Genomic DNA, 14,450 nt, shown 5'->3' on the forward strand with positions numbered 1-14,450 from the left:
TGTTTGAAAAGCTGAGGATCATTGAACTAGACCTCTGGAAATGTTAGTATTTTATGTTTCATAAAGAAAAATTTTTAAATAATCCCATATGCAAATATACCAGCTCAAAATACCTGCTCAAACTGATTACTTGAATTTGAAAGATTTTGAATGATGTTGGAAAGCTAGTTAGCAGGATATTATAACAGTTCAACTGAGAGTTAATGGGTCTTTGTGTTACATATATATCTACTGGAGCAACAGAAATGAAGATAAGTGGATGGGCAAAGAATATATTTTTGACTTATAGACTTGCTAGTGAATTTGATGTGAATATTTATTAAAAGAGAGGAGATAATGATTAATCCTCTGGGTTTTGTTTGAGTATTGGGTGTGTATGGTGATAGCATTTTTGGACACAACGAATATTAGAGTAGAAATAGGCGTTCATGGGAGTAGGATTGATGGGGAGATTACTCAGTATTGGACTATTAAATACTAAAGCATGTGTGTGCATGTGTGTGTGTTAGAGTTACAGAGAAAGAAAGAGAGAGAAATTCAGGGGAGAAGTGAAGGAAGAGGATACATTGAAGCTATTCACCAAGAGGGCCTTAAAGTTTCCCTCAGCTTCACCAAGCTTTAGAAGGGTTCTTTCTGACTCAAGGCTCCTTATCTCCCTCTTTGTGGAGTGTTTACTTTAGATAATTTGTCATTGTAAATTCTTTTTAAGAGCCTTTTTTGCCAGTTTTACAACTCATGAATGACTCTCTCAAGGACCTGGGAGCCATCCCTCTAAAATGTAATCATCAAGGAAGATAACATCCATATCTCTGTTTCTGGAGGAGGATAGGAACTAACTTCAGTGGGCACCAATTAACAAACACACATAAGCTCCTAGCAGAGTTTCACTTTTGCAAACTCAGGAATAACTCAATATTCTCATCACCTCTCATTGAGTAACCTCCCCCCCCCCACCTCTAACTTTTCTTAACAGTGGATTTAAGCTCTTGCCACTGTGATCTGAAGAACAGCAACACTGGCCTTCCTGGGAACTTGTTGGAAATAAGAAAAGCTCAAATCCCATCCCAGGCCTACTAAATCTTTATCTGTATTTTTAATAAGATCCCCAGGGGATTCATATGCTCACTACAGTTTGAGAAGCACCGAATTAGGTTACTTAGGGAGGGAAAATAGGTCCCAATGGAGATTGTAGTGAGTAATGAAGAATAAAAAAAGTAGATTGGACATGTAATTAATGTTGAAATACTACGAGAGTGTGGGCTCTAGAATACATTAGATGGAGGGATGGTTCAGAATAGTCAAAGAGGGGGATGTTGAGTGTAAGGTGAATATAAGGTGAGGCAATAGGTTCAGCAATGATGGCATGGTCAAGTTTACAATCACAGTTGTGGTTGGCTGACAGCAATCCAAGTGCTAGACTCATCTGTGAGTGAGGACGATGGCCTGCAGGGAGATCTTTTGGGTTATGGCTGTGTAAATGTACAGCACAGTGACTTGCGCTTCAAATATTTCCTGTTCCTAAAAAGAGGAAGCAAGGTTTAGAAGTGTCAATAGTACCCCTTAGTTGTCACTAGTTGTGTGATACATTGTGAAAAAAATGTGGTCTCAGGAAAGAGCCAGGATTCAGAGAAGGCAGGTGCTGGCCAATGTTTTCTGTGCAGGGCAAGAAATCACAAATATCTTAGGCTCTGTAGGCCACGTAGTCTCTATCACAGCTATTCAACTCTGCTCGTATAGTGGGAAAGCAGCCATAGACATTAAGCAAATGAAAACAGGCAGCAGCTGAATTTGGCCTGTGGGCAATAATTTTTCCACTCCCAAGTTAAGGCATCAAGGTGAGGAGACTAGTGATGGTGATAGAACAGGAATAACGGACCCTGGTTTCGGGGGAATGAGTGCCAAGCATTGGGAAACTGACCAGCTGTGGAAGATGTATGTCAAGTTAGGAGACAGAAAAAGCAGTGTGACACCAACTGCAAGACCCTGGATTCCTGCTAATAAGTTAAAAACAACATGGAACATGGAGAACTAGTCCTGATATTCTCTTTTAAACTTCTAAATTAGCCCAGCCGGTGTGGCTCAGTGGTTGAGCATCAACCTATGAACCAGTAGATTATGGTTCAATTCCCCAGTCAGGGCACATGTTGCAGGCTTGATCTCCAGTGTGGGGCATGCAGGAGGCAGCCAATCAATGATTCTCTCTCATCATTAATAATTTATGTTTCTGTCTCTCTCCCTTTCCCTTCCTCTCTGAAATCATTAAAAAAGATTCTAACTTAAATCATATTTCACAGTATTTAATACATGCACAATAACATATGATAAATTATACTAGAGACCGGGTACACAAATTTGTGCATGGGCGGGGTCCCTTGGCCTGGCCAGCAATCAGGGCTGATCGGGGCAGTCTTGCCCAGTCCCATTTGGGGCTGATCAGAGTGGCCTGCAGGGGGGAGGGACTGCAGGAGGTTGGCCGGCCGGCTGGGGAGGGGGATGAGGGACCGCAGGAGGTTGTCTGGCTGTGGGAGGTTTGCTGTGGGAGTGCACTGACCACCAGGGCAGCTCCTGTGTTGAGTGTCTGCCCCCTGGTGGTCAGTGCACATCATAGCTACTGGCTGGTCATCCGGTCATAACGCTTAGGCTTTTATATATATAAATAGAAGGTGTACATTGTACACTGTACAAAATAAGATGAAGTTCATATGACCATATTAAGAAATGGGATTTTACTGATATTTTTAAGTCCCCTGTACATTCTCTTGTATTCTTACCCACTTCATCCTCTCTTCAAAGATACTCTACTCTAAATTTGGTGTCTATCATTTCTTAGTTTTTCTGTTGCTGGATCATGGTTAAAGGACAAGTCTAGAATTTAGATGTCTGAATAGATAGTTAGAGTCCTCAGGAGAGACTGAGAAATTTTTCTTCCAAAGTTGTGTATTTACATTTCAAAGGCAGATAGAATCTGGTGCCAGTCACCATTTAAATTCAAAGGATTAAAATTTGAGAAACTTCCTCTTCTCTTCCCAGAGAAAATTTGTTTACATTAAGGCAATAAGGTTTCATTCCCTCTCTCTGAAGATGAGGGTAGCAGCAGCTGGCAGTATGTAACTCATATAAGCTCCCAGAATAATAATTTTGGGGTTCCTTTCCTTTGAGACAAGAAACTTCTTTTGGGCACTTCCAGGTTTCACGGTGTGGCTCTCATTGCTTCACCTGGAAGGGGAAAATGAGGCATGGGGAACAAATGTGCTTGGTTTGGGGGCCACATAAATAAATATAGGTATTAAACACTGACTATCACCAACAGCTGAATACATAGTCTTAAGTGTGCTCTGGGTCTGAAGGTTTCGAAGTTCTCTTTCCAGAAGGTGGACATCGTGTTTCCCATGCACACAGCAAGAGCTTCACTGGGCTATAAGCTGTGTTCTCTGCCTGTAACTTTGGGCTTCCTGTGTTCAGGGGCCAGCAGATGAGAAGAGGGTCATCATTCTGGCAGAGGTAATTCCTCTCATTGTCAGAAGAAGGTAGGGCTGGCGTTTTCACAATAGAGGCAGGGAAGAACATGTGTGGTACCTTGTTCATCCACTTAGGTACTTGATAATTCCTTACACAATTTTAAAGATAAATGGACCAGAGTAGCAGCCACAATCTGAGAACGTAATATCCAAGGCTCACGCTCCTCAGGGTGAGGGACTATGTCACACTACTGGGTAAACTACGAGACCAGCAGAGGTGCTAGCTGAGGGAGGGAAGAATCTACAAGGGATGGTAAAAGACAGATAATGAGTGTCAGTTACAATCCTGATCGCAGCCACTGTGGTGATGGCTGTCATTTGTCTCAGTGGTCATCTTTTACAAATTTCCATCCGCAAAAGAAGCCCACTGCAATTCTCTATGAGCTGCTTCTAGAATTTATGAGGATATGCAAGAACCACAAAGAGCAGACTTTAGTGGACTTTATGATACACTGCCCAGATGAATGATTTATTCTCTCAGCTTCTGGGAATGCTCCCATCATCCAAACTCACTTTTCCATCCTGGGCAGCCCACATCCAATGTCTGCTTAATACAGAAGTATAAAGGCCCAGCCCCACTGACCAGCTTCTTTCTCTGCCCATTCCTGTTTCCTTCTCTTTTATCTTTTTTCACAGTTGTGGTTCTTAAGGGTATCTATATATATAAAAGCCTGAGTGACCAAATGACTGAACAACTGGTTGACCAGTTGCTATGATGTGCACTGACCACCAGAGGACAGGCGCTCAACACGGGAGCTGCCGCCTGGTGGTCAGTGCGCTCCCACAGTGTGAGTGCCGTTCAGCTGATTGATGGGCACCAGAGGCAGGGCTCATGGCTGGCAAGAACTGCTGTGGCGGTGCGAACCTCTCCCGATTGGGACTGACTGGGTGGGAGCTCGCAGCAGGCACAGCGGGGCCGGGAATGGGAGCAGCAGGCAGGAGCAGCAGGCAGTGTGGGACTGCTGGTTTCAGCCCGATCCCTGCAGGCCACACTGAGGGATCCTACTGGTGCATGAATCCGTGCACCAGGCCTCTAGTTCTCTCATAATTTCCCACAAACTAATTTTAATTTCATTGTCAGCTTTCTTCAGAACCCAAGCAATACACCAGTTAATGAATTATTATGATTATTGTTATTATTATTATTATTATTAAATCCTCACCCAAGGATACACCTTTATTAATTTTAGAGAGAGGAAGAGGGAGAGAGAAACACCAATGTAAGAAAGAAACATTGATCAGTTGCCTTTTGTGTATGCCCCCAGCGGGATTCAAACCTACAACCTTTTCTGTGTACTGGATGATGCTCCAACCAACTGAGCCACCCAACCAGGGCAGGTAATGAATTATTTTAAAATATGTGCCTGAATGATAAGGTGTTGAAATATAAATATTGAAAGTGTCAATTTATAGAAGTTAAAAAGAAATATCCTTAGCATTAAGGTGGAAATATACAACCTCCTGGCAACATTTCCCAATGCTGCACCTTCCCTGGAGGAGAAGTGAAAATCCATAGGACAGTGGCATGCAGCTTTGCTACTCAGGCATGTGAGAACACAGCAACAGGGGCTTCCCGGGAGCTTGGTAGCCTACAGGGCTCCACCCAGAGCTACTGAATCTGATTTTGCATTTTTACAAGATCCCAAGGTAATTCTTATTCACTGATTTAGACCAATGATTCTTAACCCTGACTGTGGGGTAGAATCATCTTCAAACTTTGAAAAAAATATTATGCTTATGCCTATTCCAAATAAATTTCATAGAATCTCTTGGATATGGAGTCTAAGCACTAATGTGTTATAAAAGTTCCCAAGGCATTTTTTTCCTTTTTACTTAATTTTTATTGTTTACACTATTACAAATGTTCCCAATTCCCCCTCCTTTGCCCACCTTCTCCACACCCTCACCTCCCGCCTTCCCTCTGGCCATCAGAACATGTTGTCTTTATGTATGGGTTGTGCATATACTTTTTTGGTGAATTCCATGAGTAGCCAGAATTAGGAGTCACTGATACAGAAGGTCTCCAAGATTCTTTTTCCCCTTTGTTGTTTTAAGTTAGTCACAAATGCCTAAAAATCCCTGTGGATTCCTATCACTAAATCACCATTTTTCTCTTAAAATTTTTAAAATGTATTTTTTTTCATTTGTCTTTTTGCATTCTCAGAAAATCAAAATCTGAAACTGTACACTGATCAATTTTCTTATTGTCTGATTTCAACCTCTAGAAATGACCCTCTCTTCTCCAGGGACTGTGGATAAAGTGAAATCAGTAAATGGTCGTAGACCTTAGCTTCCAGGAACAAAATCAATGCTCATACTGGTAGTCACTCTTATTTCAGTTTGCTGAGAAAGGTTTTTTTATTTCAATGTATTTTGGGGGGTGAATCAATGAGATTTGACTTCAAGACAAATCATTGAATCCTTTATTCTTCCCCAGTGCCATGAGACAGGGGAACAAACTAAGGGGTGAAAGTGTATATATAGCTGCAATGGTTTCCAATTCCATTGATTCTTGCCCAAGCAAACTAATACAGAAGACAGTTGAAAAAACATCTATCACTCCATTCTACATAAATAGGAGTTAATTCATATAGACTTAATAATATGGATCTGAAGAAACTAACATTTTAATAAGAAAATAAATGTATTACATAGCAATTTTAAATATGTTTTGTCTTTCTCCATATGTTCTAGAAACCTTTTCTTGACTAAACCAAATCAGAGAAATATAGGAAAAGGACACTATCATTTAATATTTAAAGGTCACTTAATATTAATATGAGTGTAGAAAGTCTATCAACATGTCTAAATTAAGGCTTATCTATATAAATGTCCCTTTTATTTAAAACATATAGTAGAGCTAAGAATATTTTATCTCTTTCAAGGTGAAAGGACAGAAAAGAAAATTTTGCTCAATATAAGTGGAAAGTTTATCAAACTTATTAAAATTTGGAATTTGACAATAATGGCATTATTGGTTTTTTTGTTTGTTTTGTTTTGTTACTTAGAAAGCTACTGAAGAGTGAATACAGGAGGATTATCATACAGAAGCGAGTCACTCAGAGGTCAAGAAAAGAAAGTTCTTTACAAATGATAACTCCTGTGTAACCTACTTCAACGTTTAGTACTACAAGTCACTCTGCATATGTGTCCAGATGTTTCCCGCACTGAAGTTGATGGTACTGTCAGCTACATTTATGCAGGGGCGATGACTCCCTGCCTAAGCTGACAAAAGGGAGAACTGCTGGAGTGGCTGTCACATGCTCACAAGGAAACTGCATTCCTAGGCTTTGTATATAATCTGTTTTAAAGATCATGATATCTCAAGGTGGATTGAGGATTATTTTCACACCTCTTTACACCTTTAATTGGCTGAAGAATACTGACTTGCTTACCAGCTTTATTATGTATTTTCTTTTTTTCCCCTCTCCCTTCCCGGATGTCCCCTCCCCCAGTTTAGGTAATTGTGACCCTTGGCTTTAGTCATTGAAGGTCTTCCATAATTATACATCTAAATAAAGACATCCTGTAGGCAATCATTTCCATAATGTATATTTGTTTATGTTTTACCTTATTTTACAATTACCTTGGCCGTGAGAAGCAAGAGACGAAGAAATCATTTCCAAAATACGTTCAAAATGCTTTGAATGTAATTTTATTAAAATATATTTTTATTGATTTCAGAGGGGAAGGGGGAGAGGGAAAGAGGAATAGAAACATCAATGATGAGAGAGAATCATTGATTGGCTGCCTCCTGCACACCCCCTACTGAGGATTGAGCCTGCAACCCAAGCATGTGCCCCTGATCAGAACTGAACCCGGGACTCTTCAGTCCACAGGCCAACACTCTATCTGCTGAGCCAAACCAGCTAGGGCTTGAATGTAACTTTGAACTGGAACACCTTATGTCTTGTTTTCAAGTTCTGGCAATAATGACGCTGCCATTTTTGACTGTGTACCTGCCTAAGGGGGGGAAAGTCAGAACTGATTATGAGTCATACTGGCCCTCTAGTAAGTATACATTTACTATATTAACTATAAAGTCTTGAAATTATAACACTGTAAGTTAACTGTTATGATTAAAGCATGCACATTTTATTTTATAGCTAATGAAAGATTAAATCCACCTTATAAATACTTGTGAAAATTTAATGTACAGAAAATCATATATAGTCTTCTAAAAACTCAAAAATGAAGTTTTTCATCCTCAAGTTACATCAGGCTCAACCCTTTTCAGAATAAAAAGTGATATTTACCTGTTAGCTATACAGGGGAGAAAGAATCTCATAAATAATTGTATTTATAAGTGATAAACACACTGTTTATAAGTATTCACTAGTTTGTAGAATAAATTCTGTCATCATGTAACTTTTGAAAATGTTTCCTTCAGAAAATCAAGATAACTAAGTATCTGAAGTATAAAAGGGATTTAAAAAAAGGGAAGCTTTATATCATGGACAGGGTGTGAAATTTCAAGCATTTTGATATGTGCACAATTTTAATTGTTACTTCCTTTCAAAGACCTTGTCAAAGCTGCAGTTATCTCTGTCTGTAGCTTCTGCCCTCAGATAGCATATCAATTAATTAAATGTTTTGGCTACATGGGTTTTTGCTCACAGATGTTAAGTGGTATTGTTTGCATAGGTTTCAAGGCTACTGTTAGAAATTACAGAATCACGGAATCATTGGTGGAGCCTGCCTGTGTCATACTGTGATGACAAGTTCTGTGACAGCAGAGCTCAGGGATGGCCCTCCCCAATTAAAATTAAAAATCCTGGTACTCCTTTCCCCTCTGCTCTTGCTCTCCTCATCTGTTAATTTTTATTCCCACTATACCAGCAGCACCCTGGTAGCTTTAGTGACAAGGTACTTTGACCTTCATTGAGACTATAAGATCATTAAACTTGAAAACCCAATAAAATATTATCAACCCTGTGACTGCCACAAATAGTATAACCTGTGAATCAATACTAAGAAATGAAAAAGGTCTAAGTGACAATTTCTCCAAAGATGTTTTCTGCTTCATGCTTAATTAACTCAGATGATAAGTCTTTGCTGCATAAACAAATGAACCTTTTCACCAGAACATATTGTCAACAATCCAGGAAAACATTATGGTTCAATAGCCTTGGAGATAATTCTTTTCCATTTGTTAATGCATTTTGAATTACAAATATTAGAATTCAACCAGTGATGAAAAGCCCATAATTCCTGAAGCAAAATTAAAATCAGAATTATTTTTGAAATTGTTCTCATAGTTAGTTCCTGAAGAAATCCAAAAAAATATTGACATACATTAAAATCCCTAATATTTTTCTGCTTCCATAAACCATACATATATTTTATCATGTACTACTTCTCATAGAAAGTGCTGGTAGAGACTGTATCACCTCAGACATCATAATTAAAAGTAGATTGATTCTCTTTGTAAACAAGCCTCTGGCAGCACAATCCTACCTACATGGGGACACTTTGGAGAGACTTAGTGAAAATATAGTGTCACTAATATTCCCTTGTTTATGTGTCCCAATTTTATATTCCTTTGCCCACAGTAAAAAATTCAAAAATGAGGCTAAAGAAAGGGCAGTAATAAAAAGCATATTTGGAATTCAGACACATCTATGCAAATAGAGAAAACATATTTTACCAAAAGCAATAAAAATGAGTAGGGGTTGGCTCTGATCAAATGGTGCATAGGTAAATGAGGTACGCCCATGGTCCTGTGGCCACGTCAAAATTCCACCTAAACTACAGAACAACCATCGTTCAGAACTGCATGAAATCCAGCTGAACCAAAGTCCTACAAGTAGGAAATCAAGAAAAAGCCACTGTGAGACTGGAAGGAGGGGCAGAAACATAGAACCAGCTGGTCCCACACCCACATGTGGCAGATAAAAATTGGGTGAAATATATCGGCTGCAGATGACCTCCCTGAGAAGTAAGGGGTCCCACCCCCACACCAGGACCCCCAGCCAAGGAAGAGAAGTCCCCATAACCTCTAGCTGCAAAAACCAACTGTATTTGTGGCTGAGTGAGAAAGAGGATTGCTGGAGTCTCAGGCATTTCCTCTTAAAGAGCCCACACATGGAACTACTCAAGTTCACTCCCTCTGAGTTCCAGTACTGGGGCAGCACCTTGAAATGCACCAGAGACAAATGGGGAGGAACTGAATTGTGTGGCATCAGGGTGAGGACTGGAGGGGCAGCTTACTGCCAGATAACAATGCTGGCTAAAGCTATTGTTCCTTTTCTGAGACCCTCCACCCACAGAACCAGTAAATGGGTACATACCTGAGTCTCCATCAACCTGTCTCACACTGGTGATGCCATGAGGCTCCATCGCACCCAATTTTGGGCCCAGCCAAGCTGTTCCAAGTGGCTTTTCAAAATAAATGGTCTGTTTTGGCTCATGCTCCAGACTTTTCCTAAAATCTCTCAAACAAGGAGCATCTGGCCTCAGTGTGCCCATACCTCTCACTAAGTGGCCCCAGGTCTGGCACTAGCAGCAGCCGGCCTTGGTTTGCAAGTTAGCCTCTCCTCAGCACCTCCAAGCCCAGTGCAAGTAGTAGCCATCTGTAGATCACTTTATAGCTCATGCCGAAGGACCCCAAGTGGATGACCTATGCCTGCACCTTCTAGGAGGCCCCAGAGTCAGCACACCCATGGACAGCTTCCAACCATGTTGAAGCACCACCCAACCCCCTCCACAAACTACACATTGAAGGGCAGAGTCAGCGGGCACTAGAGCCCCTCTGAAGTAAGTCCTGCTCTGTGAGGTGGGCCCCTGCACAGCTGATACACCACAGTGGTTGCAGCCAGTCCTTGCAGCTGATTGTTATGTGGGTAAATCCCTCCCTTTGATATGCCAACAGCATCAAGGCTCAACTATAACAAGAGGATATACACATCCCACAAAGGCGGCAGGGGGAGGGAGCTGCACCAGGAGTGCCTAGCTAGGGTGAATGGGAAGGCCACTGGACCCTACAGAACACCTTTTACATAAGGCCACTCCACCAAGTCCAGGGGACATAGCAGCTGTACCTAATACATAGAAACAAACTCAGGGAAGCTGCCATAATGAGGAGTAAAAACAAACAAACAAACAAAAAACTAAACATATTCCAAATGAAAGAATAGGACAAAAATCAAGATAAAGAATTAAACAAAATGGAAACAAGTAAACTATTAGATGCAGAGTTCAAAACACTGTTTATAAGTATATCAATGAACTTAGTGAGGACTTCAACAGCATAAAAATGGACATGAAAATCATAAAAGAGAACTGGTCAGAAATGAAAGATACACTAGCTTAAATGAAGAATAATTTACAGGGAATCAACTATACAGTAGATGAAGCCAAGAATCAAATCAGCCATTGAAATGTAAGGAAGCCAAAAACAATCTGAGCAGCAAAAAGAAAAAATAATCCAAAAAATGAGGATAGCATAAGGAGCCTCTGAGACAACTTCAAGCACACCAACCTTTGCATCATGAGGGTTCCAGAAGAAGAAGAGAGACAGCAAAAAATTGAAAACCTAGTTGAAAAAATAATGACAGAAAACTTCCTTACTTTGGTTAATAAAATAAATATACAAGTGCAGAAAGCACAGAGATTTCCAAACAACATGAACCCCAAAAGGTCCACACTAAGACACATCATAATTACAATGAAAAAGGTTAAAGAGGAGAAAATCTTAAAAGCAGCAAGAGACAAGCAGTTAGTTCCCTCCAAGGGAGCTACCATACAACTGTCAGCTGATTTCTCAACAGAAACTTTGCAGGCCAGAAGGGAGTAGCAAGAAATATTAAAAGTGATGAAAAGCAAGGACCTATAACCAAGATTACTGTACCCAGCAAAGCTCTCATTTAGAATTGAAGGTAAGATAAATAACTTCCTAAAGAAGAAAAAGCTAAAGGAGTTCATCACCACCAAACACAGTATTACATGAAAAGTTAAAAGGTCTTCTGAAGAAGAAGAAGAAGACGAAGAAAGAGGAGGAGGAGGAGGAGGAGGTGGAGGAGGAGGAGGAGGAGGAGGAGAAGAAGAAGAAGAAGAAGAAGAAGAAGAAGAAGAAGAAGAAGAAGAAGAAGAAGAAGAAGAAATAAAATGGCAATAAATATATATCTATCAACAATTAAATATAAAAAACAAAATAACTGAATAAGCAGAAACAGACTCACATATACAGAGAACATTTTGAGGGTTTCCAGATGGGAGGGAACTTGGGGAGGAAAGATAAAAAGGTGAAGGATTAAGAAGTACAAATTGCTAGTTATAGAATAGTCATAGGAATGTAAATTACAGAATAGGGAATAGAGTCAATAATATTCTAATAATTATGCATGTTGTTGATCGGTGTAAGATATATCAAGATGATCACTGGTAAGTTATATAATATCTAATCACTGGGGTGTACCCCTAAAACTAATATAATAATATATGTCAAGTATAAGAAAAAATTTAAAAATGATTAAAAAATAGAGGTTTACTCATGACTAGATTTTTTAAATAATCTGTTCTGTAGGTTTTTAAAAAATATAAATATATATAGGACTTTGCATTTTTCAGCATGCTTTTAGATTGCATTGGCATGAGGAAATAGTGGTTTTTATAAACACAGGAACATTTTGAATTTTTGCAGCTTTTAAAATGTATAGATGTGTAAGGCAGTTACAAATGTTATTTGCTGATATTCATTTTATTGTTGATAGTATTACATACATCTCCCATTTTAAATAACCAATTTAAAACCAATCAAATGGTTATGGACAAGTTGGGTATTTAATTTCAATGTCCTTGTCTAACTTTATTTTTTTTAAAGTAGAATTTAGTAAATTCAGTAATTCATCATAGTTGGCCAAATATTTCAGTGACATATTTGTAAATGGGAAAAGTACCTAAATTAATGTTTTTTCCTTTATATAATGAATCATGAAAGTAAAGCAACTCCATAATGCCCTAGCAAAATCAAAACAAATGCCTGTATAACTTATTAGAGACCATGGAGACTCATGATTATATTTATTCTAAAATTGCTGCCTACCTTTTAAAGATGTCTTTGCGACTTTCCTTAGAATACTGTTAAAAGTAATTGGAGTGTAATTTTATATACACAAAATTATATATAAAAAGAAACTAAACAACAACAACAACAATAAAAATAACCCAACTTCTGCTGAAACAACTACCAGACCTTGAGGTGCTTTCTCTTCCCTGAAGAATTTAAGCCAGGCTGCTTGTTATCTGGTGTAACTTGGAATCAGTTTAGATTAGTTGACATACTTTAGTCACTAACACTCTATTTCAGAAGCTTCTAAGTACAACGTCTAGGGAACTTGACCAAAAATTAAATTATCTTTATGTTTCTCCATATAAAACATCATGATTTCTCTGTTTCTATGCAAAATTAGACCTTAGGAACAGATCTAAGTCTCCTTTTTAGTCTATATGTATAAATTACATAAGCTTATAAAAGTGTATCTACCACTACCAGTACTTCTGATAATGAAGTGGACTGGTTTATACTGCGTATCTATAGTATTATTGTATTAAATATCTGCTCTTATAGATACTGAGAAGGTTCTATCTGCAACCGTCTCCTCTCACTACACTCTCTAGCTGAAAGTTCTGATATTACTGAAAAGGCCAAATGTTTTTCCAAAGAGGTTGTTCCAGTTCATACTACTGTCAGAAATATGTAAAAGCTCCTGTTGATGAACATACTTACTATATTTAGTATTGGAGGACTTTTTACTTTTTTCAGTGTGAGATGGTATTTGATAATTTTCCTACTGAAGATTAGTATCTTTTTCTATGTTTTTGGCCAATCATGTTTTCTTTCTGAAAATGTATCTTTATGAGTTTTGCCATTTTCTGTTTCTATTTATTTAATCTATCCTATATCTATTTGTGGGAGATGCGCATATTATATTGGCCAATCCTCAGTTTTATGTGTTGTAATATCATTCCCAATTGTATTTGTGGTATTATTTAATAAGCAGAAGTTTTTAATTTTAATAAAGTATAATTAATCAAGATTTTTGTGTGATTTTTGTGCTTTTTAATGTTTTGTTTAAAAACCACCTCTATAGACTTATAAAGTAAACCTCTTAAATTTTTAATTCATATGAATGTGTGAATTCATATCCTCTTACTTATTTTTATTGACTTGAAGAGAGAGAGGGAGAGAGAGAGAGAGAGAGAGAGAGAGAGAGAGAGAGAGAGACATTGATCGGTCACCCCCCTCCTATAAGTGCCCCAACCTTTGGGTGTATGAGATGATGCTCCAACCAATTGAGCCACCCAGCCAGGTGACATCCTCTTTTTTGATGAAAAACAATATACACTTTTTTCATATGTATATTTTTATGTGCACTTTAATTTATTTCCAGTCTCTCTTTTCTTCTATTGGTCAATATTATACCATTATACTTCTAATGCAATATTTTAGTTATATGAATTTATAATAGCTATTATAAATGGTATCACTCTTCTTTTTAGTTTTTAGGAATGTTAATAATTTTTTTGTAATTTGTTCATCCATTTATTAAAGATTTTTTGCTATCATAGCAGATCAATTTTGGATAATTTTTATTTTCTGTTATACAGATTTTTTTTTCTGTTTATAATCATGGACTAGATCCAGGTCTTCCATAATGTATTCAAGTCCTCTTTTATGACTCTCTATAAAGTTTTATAATATTTGATATCATTTGTAAGATTTATTGGAACCTTACCTTTTTTATGCTATGGTAAATGTATATGGATGAACCTGGAGAGCATTAAGGTAAGTGAGATTATTAGACAGACAAATGCTATAAGATATTTTAAAAAGCTGTACTAATAAAAGAGAGAGAAGAATGGTGGTTACTAGAGGCCAGTAGCTGGAAGAACTGGAGAGATGTTCAAGGTAAAAACTTGCAACTGATATAT

The sequence above is a fragment of the Myotis lucifugus genome, unplaced genomic scaffold (assembly GCF_000147115.1).
Source record: "Myotis lucifugus unplaced genomic scaffold, Myoluc2.0 scaffold_81, whole genome shotgun sequence".
Lineage (NCBI taxonomy): Eukaryota > Metazoa > Chordata > Mammalia > Chiroptera > Vespertilionidae > Myotis > Myotis lucifugus.